Genomic DNA, 9,555 nt, shown 5'->3' on the forward strand with positions numbered 1-9,555 from the left:
TTGCTATGAATTAGCCTACTTTGTGCCTAACGTAAGTGACTGAAGTCACTCATTCTAATGTCAATATAAAATGAAACTGATTCAAGCATGTCTGTCATGGTCTGTGTCTGTTATGAGTGTTTTTGGTTACTCTTGTTTTCTGTACTGTCTTTCTGTTTACCTCCTCCTGCCTCTCTTTGCTCTAGCCCCGCCCACTCTCACCTGTTCYTCATGTTTCTTTCCCAGGTGTTTCTTGTTTTAGCCTGTTTGTTCCTCGTTGTATTCTGTTCTCAGTGCTTTGTTGTTTGTATCCTATTCTCCACAGTCACAGTGTTCGCTAGTTCCCAAGTCTGGTTTTTGGAAGTACTTTTTGCTGCCACACTAGCATTGTTGTTTTTGTTAATACAACCTTTTTTGGAACAATTTCATTGCAGTTCTGCACCTGGGGCTCGATCCTTCCAAGCCATCTGAGAATGTTCATGTAAACAATCAACTGTGTAAAACAATGTGCATTAAAAAATTCTGTTCATCTAAAATGTCAAATTAGCTTTTCTGCAGGCTTGTGCGCTATAGATGTGATCTGGAAGCGTTTTGCTGTGAAACATTCACTGTAGACTCAGTCATCCAGGACATAACACTGCTGAATAAATTAAACTAAAGGCAACAGGCAAGGAATCATTTCTGGTAGGATTTTTTTTTTCTAATTTTAATGTTTGAGAAACTTCAATGGCATTTTTAAATATTCAGCTAATCTGGAAACTGGACTCTGTTTTTCCAGTGGTCAGGTAACCAGTGTCACAAAAAAATGAACTAAAATTGTGATTTAAAACAGTTTGATCTGCAATTGACCAACAGCAAAATGATTATGTGTGACACCTGTACATGATTTGAGTTTTATTGTTCAGTGTCAAAGAGCACCTAAAGGCACTCATTGACTACTTTTTTAGTTGCAGTTGCCAAAGATATTTATGGTATTTTTTAGTTTTTTGTTTTGGTTTGAAAATCAAAGTCAAACCCAGAAAAAAATATTAAATACCTAATGTGATCCAATAAATATATGATCAAAAAAGCATAAAACTTCACATGTTTCTAAATTATATGTTCAGTGATGGGTCTGAGATAAAATTTCTTCAATAGAATGTAAATTATTACAGGTAAAATAAAGTGATGCACCAGCAGTCATGTTGCAGCCTTATCTGTGAAGTTAAATCAGGAAAACATGTTGAAATGAATGTGCTGCAAGAGAGAAACTATATTTTCCCCAGGTCATTGCAGTGCTATAAGGAGTTTGATCCAGCTGCTGATAAAGAACATATTTTTTCCTCAGTGATGATAGAGGATGCAATATCATGTATGATTTGGCATCATTGGTGTTTGAGTGTACACACTCTCTGATTGACACTATAGATATTCATCCTGTCCACAAAACATGTCATCCCTTACTTGAAATATGATTTCTTCAGAGGTGTAATCATTGCTTGGAAGATTGCTTTCTTTCTTTCCTTTTTTTTTTTACCCCACCAGTGAAAATAATAAATTGTTGCTGGTTGGGAAATAAAAAATGTTTCTGATGTCAGATCCATCTTGGAGCTATTTTGCTCACATGCTCTGTTGTATTGTGTCAAGCGTCTTATCGAAGTATTGTTGAGGACTGCAATTCTCTCCACTCATCAACAGGGTGTTGTGAGGGTCGACACAGCAAAAAAAAAATCTGTTTTACTTTTTTTTAAAGCACAGGCTGTCCAGCAGGCAGTGCAGAGAAGGGATCTGTGCTTTTCTGTGTGCACTTTCTGACAAAAGTTTGTCCTTGTGCTGAGAAACTGAAAGCTAAATATACCCAAGAGGCTAAAAACACCACAAGATTAAGATAGGGTATCTGGCTTCTGRTAGCGGGTCAAACAATACATAACACATTAACCAAAGCTCACACATGCAAGACTTTTAACTGAAAACAAGCTGATCTACAAAATACTACTCCTATAATTATATTTAAAAATGCTGGAAAAATAGTTATTGTTTCATTGTGCAAGGAAGAATAAAGGAACAAAAAACATCTGCATAGGGATTACTTGAAAATATCCAACAGGACTAACATACTTAGGAGCAAACAAAGAAAATGAATGTAGACTAATATGGACAACGGCAGTAAAACCTAGGAACCAAAATTACTCACAGAGTAAAAGACTATATAATTCAAAATAAAACAGTAAGTGGTACAGTATGTAGAAATCCCACATTTTGACAAAATCCTTCTGTGTAATAGAACACAAAGGTTATATTTAAAAATGCATTCCCATATATCCATGAAAACAAAAGGGTGCACAGTGGTGCAGCTGATATGCACTGTTACCATGCAACAAGAAGGCAATAGGTTCAAGAGTGAGTGTGTGCATGCATGGTTTTTATCTTTTTATGTAGCCACATGATAGAATATCCCACCTCTTGCCTCTTGACTGCTGGAGATATGATCAGCTCCTTGTAACCCTGTACAGGATCAAATCAAATCTCAAAAACAGAGGAAAATAGATGRAAAAATGGTTTAACGGTATATTTAAAACTTTATATTTTGTCAAAGTCTATTATTTGGAAAAGCTCTGAGAATCAATGGTTGTGGTGTAGAAATTTCTGCCAAAAGACTTCTTTTCAACATGGAGAGGAAAATTTAGCTTCTTAGAATTAACCATTGTGTGGACTTGCAAAGTCAAAAATAAATAAATAAAAACATCTGCCATATGAAAAGGTCAAAAATGGCCAAATTTCCATCACCACAATTACTGTCAAGGACTTTTACAAATTATAAAAAGTAGAATTGCTTCAATGAATACATGCTGCCTGGTCTTACATACCAAAGTTTTAAACAATGATGTTGCATAATCTCTTAAACAGTGTAGGGGAAGACTCAGTTACTACATCATATTTTATGAGAAAAAAATGAAAATACGGAAAAAAATCTTTCAACTGGCTTTTTTTTTTTTTGCTGACTAAAGATAATAGCACACATGTATATTTAAAGATCAGGATTAAAAAAGAAACCGAAGCATGATAAAAAAAAATGAAGAAATACATATTCCATGCTACTGCTTTTTATTATTAAAGGTAGTGAACTGCAGGCAAAAATCAAATTTTTAGTGTTRTAAATTGTGATAACTGTTTGCTAGAAGCAGTGGTGGGAACAGTTCACAAACTAACCAAATATTTTGAACAACTCCTTACAACAAATGATAGGAACCAAGTTACAAGAAGTAAAAAGCAGTTTGTAGTTCTATTTTTTTCTTCTTGTAATATATTTTTCATCCTTAACTACAGAGACACTCCTGCTATGCCCCCCCCCCCTTTTTTTTTTTTTTTTTTACAGAAAACAAGCAGAGTAGTGGGGTACAGCAGCTCTGGAGGAAAGTGGGAGGAGTTTCCACTTGAAACATGCGTTGTGTACAAAACGAGGCTGGGTTCTCTGAAGGCCGAATTCATCGGCCACTTACGTCACAGCTCCACAACAGAGGCTGTCCAAAACCAAAGACTCCTCCACTGCAGCCGACAAACGCGTCCTTCCTTTGGCCCGAAGTGAAGGACTGGTTGGATGGATCCTTCCCGGCCCACCCATAATGCATTGCGGCCCGACTGGAGATTTTTTTTTTACTAGTAATGGCAGACGAAGYGAGAGAAAATAATGTTTTAAATAAAAATATGGCAATATAAAAATTACAATTTACAAGCTTGTGTGTTGTTAGTACTTTTATCATTTGTATAGATGTGATTTTAAACACTATTTTTGTCAGAAAAAATGAGCTGGTAAAGCGAAATAAATGCACCTATGGCATCCTTTAGTTCTTCAAATATTACCTTTAAATTAATTTTGTTGTTTTGTAATATTAATAACGCTAATATATTGATTTTTGTTTTACTTAGAATCTAATTTTGCTTCTGTTTATCATCATCACAGTTTTTAGGCGACATGAGATATGACGAGGTAAGGACGGGAGGGGAGACGTTCAAATTCACAGCTACTTTTTTCCGGTCTTCTCGGTCTACGGAGGACCCGTTTTGGACACAGCCGTAGTTCCACCCAAATGATGACATCATCATGTAAGTTGTGCRTAATGGTAAATTTCCCCAATGTGACAATGTAACTCGTTCAAAATCAAACAACTCTTTTGAATAGCTCTATGAAACAAACGGCTCCTTTAGAGAGCCTTTCATCCCATCTCTATTCTGATRACACACCACTACTAGTGGTTTTAGTGGTAATAATATTTTGATGAGCTGTTTAGCATTTGCATTAACTTTAAAAACTAGTCACAGAACTACTACTGAGCTGTGTTGACTTACCTTTTTCACATTACACATTTAGGTTTGGTTTGATGTCTGTGTTGAAGTTTAGTTACTGACTGTAAAACTGAAACTGTTACTTGAATGTTGGAGGCAGAGAAAAAGAGAGGGGAACTGAACGTTTGAGGTGGGTATGTTCAAAGATAATACCCAAGTGCAGTGGCACATATGCTTGTTGCCACACAGTGGACTAAACATTAATCTGTTACATATTAGCAGTTTAGTTTTGGCTTCCACCATACTTTATCAATTTAGCTTTTTGTTGTCTGCAGAACTAAGAAATTGATGTAACCGTTAAAGGTGTTGGTGAAGCTGAAATTTTAGCTGTGCCATCACTGGCTAAAAGTCAATCTGAACTGTCAGACGTGCTGAAGTGTAAAGGACTCTATAAAGAATCAACACAAGACAAATTTCTAACAGAACTGTTTATGGTTCATGCAGTTTCCCAGCCATCTTTGTTAAAAATCCAAAGCAATCCACAGGGGCTGAAGTCCAACAAAGTGGAGCAGAGTATTTGTTATTAGATCATTAGCGCTGGAAACCCCCCTTCCTCCAGGAGCTAATGCACTGCTGCCTATTCACACAGAGCCGTCCCCTCCTGAGTCCTGGCTGCGCTAAGCTAATACTCTATGAGGCGTTAACATTAAGCTAGACTACAAATGTCCGGTGGAGCTGTGGAGAAAGGACGCGCCCCGTGCAGCTCACCACCATCCACTGCACTGTTTGGAGTCGGCACACCATTAGTCAAATCTCCCCAGCCATGAAAAAAAGAAGGGGGTAGGGAGGAGGGCAAAACAAAATATGCATGCATAAAATTCAACACATTTGTTCCCATGGAAACCATTCAGCATGTCATTCACTTGTCAAGCCGCATCAGGGCCGATGGGGTGCATTGTCTGGGTCCTGGTGAGCATGGCTGCCTGGAACAGACTCGCACCCCCACCCTGCACCTCTTTCTCCCTCAGACCAACATCCAGGTCATTTACCACACTGTTATATCGCTTTAACTCCAGTTCAGCACATTCTTTACTTCACTAATCACACGACAGATGACCACCATGGCTTGAAAAGAAGAAATGGGGATAATGCAATGCAGTACTGAGGCATAGCTTTTATGAAACTTGTGAATAGGTGGTTGCGAGGGTGGAAAAGTGGGGGGTAATTCGGGGGCCACCGCTCTCATACAAGCACCTCCAAGATTCGCTGATTTAATTTACAGATTTGGTGGGGTGGGAAAGCAGTCTTAACGTCTATGACTGAATATCAAGATCAGTTTAAGYCACAATGGGAGAAAAGGCCATTTGACTTCTGTAATCTTTTCAAACACGCTCTGCTAGATTGACAGTGCTCAACTGTTTCTTTCTGCCGGAAGCTCTTAATGCATACTTCCTCCTTTAGTTAATGATTAGTCTGACCTTTAGCATGCTAGCGTGACTTGCAAATAAAAATAAGGCACGAAAATCCAACAATTCATTTGTACTTATTTCCAMAACAGCAGAAAGTCACAAAACTGGTCTGTCCTACAGCATCTATTTAAATGCAAATAGTGATATCACTACTTTTGGAGGATAATTAATGAAACTCATGACTTAAACTTTTATAAGATCCTAAACTTTTATAGTTTATAACCTTGTTTTCACATTTTTAGGTTGCTTGGTGAGCAATACACCTTTATTCAAGGATTTTTACTTTCATTTATTTAGTTTATGTCTTAGCAAGTACTTTTTTTTCGCTGCGGTGACTTGGGAACTTGGGGAAGAGAACAAAATATATTCTTTAACCTTATAGCCATATACTGTTTACATATAGGGAACTTGTAGCAGAACTGATTTTAAAAGGTTTCTGAGAATAAAGATTTACACAGACACACACACACACATACACACGCACGCACGCACGCACGCACGCACACACGCACGCACACACACACACACACAAACAATACTGTTGAAATAAAAATGCCTACAAGTTTCCACTTAATCAAAAGCCGTACAAGTTTAAATGCAAGTCTGAAGAAAAGTACAGTCCTTTTAAAATACACACCTGGAATGGTCTTTATGAATCCCCATCTGGGAAAAGTTATGGGCTGACCCTATCACCCTTCATAATTATCTACACTCAGCATGCTTTTTCTATGTGTGAGACTGACATTGCTTTGGTTACACTTTCTCCACTGTAAAACAGAAAGAAAGACACAAAGGCTTATTGGGCCATAAATTAGAACAAAAACTGAACATTTTTCTGAAGAATGTATTGCCACCTATTAGTTTAATGACATGTTGCACCAGTGTATCACCTTACTATGTGTGGTGATAACTAAAAGCTGTTATAACAAGTTAACTCAAAAGTGAAGGGAAAGATTACAATGTCTTAAAAAAGTTTAAAAAAAAACAGAATAACTATTAATACTACTATTTACTATTTCTGGTTATGTATGCTCATTTTTGCTCAAATGAACAATTATAACACCAGCTAAATAAAACAGTCATTCACATAATCCTTTGTAGCTGGGAAGATTTAGTATTTTGCTTTCTGTTTAGCACATGTTTAAAATCTTGTTTAATAAATACATTTAACAACACCATGGTTTATTATGGAGTTGGGTCAYGGGGCAGCARCTTGAGCAGGGCAGTCCAGACTTATTGTTCCCCAGCCACCTCTTCCAGCTCTTCTGGGAGGATTCCAAAGCAATCCCAGGCTAGTCAGGAGACATACTTACCAGATGTCTGAACCACCTCGACTGGCTCCTCTCAATGTGGAGGAGCAGCGGCTCTACACTGAGCAGTGACTTGCAGTGAGTTTCATGAATGGTGAAGCACTCGGTTCATCAGAATCAGAATAAATGAATCCTACAGAACAACTTATTYACCATTTGACTGGCAGAAGTTAACAAGCTACTGTATAACAATTCTGTGTTTTATTGTCCTTTTTTTCTTTCTTTCCATGAAGACAGGTGAAGCCCCACCTCCCTTGTCACTGTTTGCCCTCACCTCACAGACTGTCCCAGGTACAGTGGGGTGCGAAAGTTTGGGCAGCCTTGTTAACTTTCCAGATTTACCTTTATAAATCATTGATTGTTTGGATAAAAAAATCAGTTAAATATATCATATAGGGGACAAACACAGTGATATTTGAGAAGTGAAATGAAATTTATATGATTTACAGAGAGTGTGCAATAATTGGTTAAACAAAATTAGGCAGGTGCATAAATTTGGGCACCATAAAAAAAACCCTTTACTCAATATTTTGTAGATCATCCTTTCACAGAAACAACAGCCTCTAAATGCTTCCTACAGCTTCTAATGAGAGTCTGGATTGTGGCTGAAGGTATTTTAGACCACTCTTCTCTACAAAACATCTCTAGTTCATTCAGGTTTAATAGTTTCTGAGCATGGACAGCTCTCTTTAAGGGACACCACAGATTTTCAATAATATTCAGGTCTGGGGACTGAGATGGCCATTCCAGAACGTTGTACTTGTTCCTCTGCAATGCCTTAGTAGATTTTGAGCAGTGTTTAGGGTCGTTGTCTTGTTGGAAGATGCAGCCCCGGCTTCAGCAGCTTCAGCTTTGTCACTGATTCCTGGACATTGGTCTCCAGAATCTGCTAATATTGGTTGGAATCCATGCGTCCCTCAATTTTAACAAGATTCCCAGTCCCTGTACTGGYCMCACAGCCCCACAACATGATGGAACCACCAACAAATTTTACTGTAGGTAGCAAGTGTTTTTCTTGGAGTGCTGTGTTCTTTTTCTCCATGCATAACGGCCCTTGTTCTGCCCAAATAACTCTATTTTAGTTTCATCAGTCCACAGCACCTTATTCCAAAATGAAGCTGGCTTGTCCAAATGTGCTTTAGCATACCTCAAGCAGCTCTGTTTGTGATGTGGGCGGAGAAAAGGCTTCCTCTGCATCACTCTCCCATACAGCATCTCCTTGTGTAAAGTGTGCTGAATAGTTGAACGATGCACAGTGACTCCATCAGCAGCAAGATGATGTTGTAGGTCTTTGGTGCTGGTCTGTGTGTTGACTCTGACTGTTCTCAACATCCTTCACTTCTGTTTATTCCAGATTTTTCTTGGTTTGCCACCTCCAGCCTTGACTTGAACTGTGCCTGTGGTCCTCCATTTTCTCACAATGTTTCTCACAGTGGAGACTGAAAGMTGAAATCTCTGAGATAWTTTTCTKTATCCTTCCCCTAAACCAAGACGGTGAACAATCTTTGTTTTCAGCTCATTTGAAAGTTGTTTTGAGACTTCCATGCTCTTCAGAGAAGATGCAACGAGGAGAAAAACTCAAAATTTGCCCCTCTTAAATACCCTTTCTCATAACTGGAGTCACCTGTGTATGGAGGTCAAGGGTCACTGAACTTACAAAACCAAATTTGAGTTCCAATAATTAGTTCAAAAGGTTTTGAAATCAATAAAATGACATCAGTGCCCAAATTTATGCACCTGCCTAATTTTGTTTAACTGATTATTGCACACTCTTTTTAAATCATATAAACTTCATTTCACTTTTCAAATATCACTGTGTTTGTCCCCTGTAGGATATATTTAACTGATTTTTTTATCCAAACARTCAATGGTTTATAAAAGTAAATCAGGAAAATTAACAAGGCTGCCCAAACTTTAGCACCCCACTGTAGCTGAACTTCTCACTCTATCTCTAAAGGAGAGTCCAGCTACCCTGCAGAGAAAACTCATTTCAACCACTTGTATTCGYAATCTCGTTCTTTCAGTCACTACCTAAGGTTTGTGGTCATAGTCGAGAGGTACAGACTCCACAATACTGCAGAAGCCACACTGATTTGTCTGTCAATCTCACACTCCATTCATCACTCACTAGTGAACAAAACCCCAAGATACTTTAACTCCTCCACTTGAGGCAAAACCTCACCTCCAACCTGGAGAGAGATTAATTTGATCATTGGTATCAAAGATAATTCAACTTTTACAGTAAATACCTGGTTGGGTTTAACACCATTCTCCAATATAAAACCATTCTGGCTGACGGTTTTGGCACTTAAATTATTTTTATGTTTAGATTGAACTCACAAAACATTTATTGCATATTATTTATTAGATTTATTAGAACTACTGTATGTTAAATGGCATTGACCAAAAGCAAAATAAACCTCATGATAACATGTGAGACAATAACTAAATAAATGTTTTTATGGAGGCTGAATGATTGATAGCAGTAAAGAAGTATTAAACAATTATGTGAACATATCACAAATACCACCCCC

This window comes from Austrofundulus limnaeus, unplaced genomic scaffold (genome assembly GCF_001266775.1).
Source record: "Austrofundulus limnaeus strain Quisiro unplaced genomic scaffold, Austrofundulus_limnaeus-1.0 Scaffold46, whole genome shotgun sequence".
In the NCBI taxonomy this organism is placed as follows: Eukaryota; Metazoa; Chordata; class Actinopteri; order Cyprinodontiformes; family Rivulidae; genus Austrofundulus; species Austrofundulus limnaeus.